A 2,500-nucleotide genomic window follows, 5' to 3' on the forward strand; every position below is an offset into this window, starting at 1 on the left:
TCTACAACCTTGTACAAAAATGAATACCTTTTTGTGAATTTTCAGTGCAGCAGTCTCACATAAAACATGACTTTTTAAAAGACTTTTAAATGATTAGGATATTATTTCTGTAAGTGGAAATTTGAACATTAAGACTGGTTATCATTAAATAACAATGAAAAGGAATTTCATGGTAATATTAGCAGAACAGACGAGTTAAGAGTAAAGACATACTGTGAAAGTGAATTTACATGCTTATATAAGGAAGAGAGAGTGCGTGTATGTATAATAGTATTAGAGAGTATGTGTGTTTATTAATTTATGTTATATCATTGAGACATGTGAAAGAAAGTGAGTGACAGAGAAACACCAAACAAATTACCTAAGAATAAAACATCATAGTTTAGTTAATAAAACAGCCAAAGACAAAAATCTATTATGCATTTAGATAGTCACCATTAGTCATACAACTCCCTCAAATTCTCAGAGTAAAACATCTTTGTACATTTAGTCAATAAAACAGCCAAAGACGAAAGACTATTCTGCACCTAAATAGTCACCATTAGTCATATCAGTCCACCAAATTCCCCAACTATTTATCAAACCAAATGGAACGAAAAGGACGACCTATACTGAATACTCTCTCAATGAAAGGTCTTCCTCTGTGGGTTTCATTAGGAGTCGCGTCTCATAAGCACATTAGTCACAGAACGTAATCAACTTTTCGTTCAAGGAGCCACAAAGGTGGACTTGTTATCGTGTCTACAAGCCTTTGCAAGAGTGACTGCTCAACATATTTTCTTCTTCTCCTTCTTCTCCTTCTCCTCCTCTTTCTCCTTCTTCTCTTTCTCTTTCTCCTTCTCGTCTTCTATCTCCTTCTCCTTCTCCTTCTCCTTCTCCTTCTCCTTCTCCTTCTCCTTCTCCTTCTCCTTCTCCTTCTCCTTCTCCTTCTCCTTCTCCTTCTCCTTCTCCTTCTCCTTCTCCTTCTCTTTCTCCTTCTCGTCTTCTATCTCCTTCTCCTTCTCCTTCTCCTTCTCCTTCTCCTCCTCTTTCTCCTTCTCTTTCTCTTTCTCCTTCTCCTCCTCTTTCTCCTTCTCTTTCTCTTTCTACTTCTACTTTTGTTGTTCAGTATCTCTTTTTCTTCTCCTTCTTCTTCTTCTTTTTCTTTTATTTCTACTTTTACTGCTCATCATCTTTTCTTTTTCTTTTCCTTCTCTTTCTTCTTCTTCTTCTATTTCCACTCCTTTTTTTTCTCTTTTCTCCTTCTTCTTCTTCTTCTCCCCCTTCTCCTTCTCCTCCTCTTTCTCCTTCTTCTCTTTATACTTCTACTTCTACTTTTGTTGTTCAATATCTTTTCTTCTTCTTCTCCTTCTTTTTCTTCTATTTCTACTTTTACTGCTCATCATCTTTTCTTTTTCTTTTCCTTCTCTTTCTTCTTCTTCTTCTATTTCCACTTCTTTTTTCTCTCTTTTCTCCTTCTTCTTCTTCTCCTCCTTCTTCTCCTTCTCCTCCTTCTCCTCCTTCTCTTTCTTCTTTTTCTCCTTCTCCTTCTCTTCCTCCTTCCTTTTCTTCTCTTTTTCTATTCTCTTACTATACAATCATGTACGATAGGATATGCAAAAGGTATAAATAATAATAATAGTAATAATGATAATGATAATAACAATTATAAAGTGATAGAAATAATGGTAATGATAATAGGAATAATAGTGATAAAGAAAATGGCAATAACGATACTAATGATGATAATAACAATCATAAGAATAACAATAAAAATTATAATTATATAAATAATAACAACAGCAAATGTTTATTCACCAAAACAAATTGATCAATTGATCACTTAACAGTATTAAAATAAATACAAAATCAACAGCAAAATTGATTAATGTTGACGAAAAAGGATTGATAATTAACAGAGAAACATCCAATGATAAAATGATCGAATCTAAAACAAACAGATTGTTTTCAACCACAAAATCGCAAAATAAAACAGAAAATCACAAAGAACACAAGATGAAAAAATACACCGCAATAGATCAATACAATCCATGTTTTATTATTAGGTGCTCTAAGAAAAAAAAAAGTTAGAGAGATAAGCCAAGAAAAACATCTATTGGTGACAAACTCAAAACCCTGAAGTTCTGATGCTTATATGAGCTAGTTCTTAATGATCTGACGCCTTTGTGATCTACCCAGAAGGCCTCTCGATGCTGCTGCTCCTCCTCGGGATAATCCGTCTTCTAACATGTCGTAAACTTGCTGCGAATGAACCGTATTCATGTTGACAGATGTAGAAAAAGGTGTGGGTGAGAATGGATATCTTCACAATACAACGGATGTATTTGAACGGTTTCGATTATAACTTCGTCAGAAATGTATAATAATGTATAATAATAGTCACAGTAATAGTAATAATAATGATGATAATAATAATGTGAGAACGAATGTATTTCTGACGAAGATATAATCGAAACCGGTCAAATACATCTCTTGTATTGTGAAGATATTCATTCATATT

This window comes from Penaeus vannamei, chromosome 9, assembly GCF_042767895.1.
Source record: "Penaeus vannamei isolate JL-2024 chromosome 9, ASM4276789v1, whole genome shotgun sequence".
Taxonomy (NCBI): domain Eukaryota; kingdom Metazoa; phylum Arthropoda; class Malacostraca; order Decapoda; family Penaeidae; genus Penaeus; species Penaeus vannamei.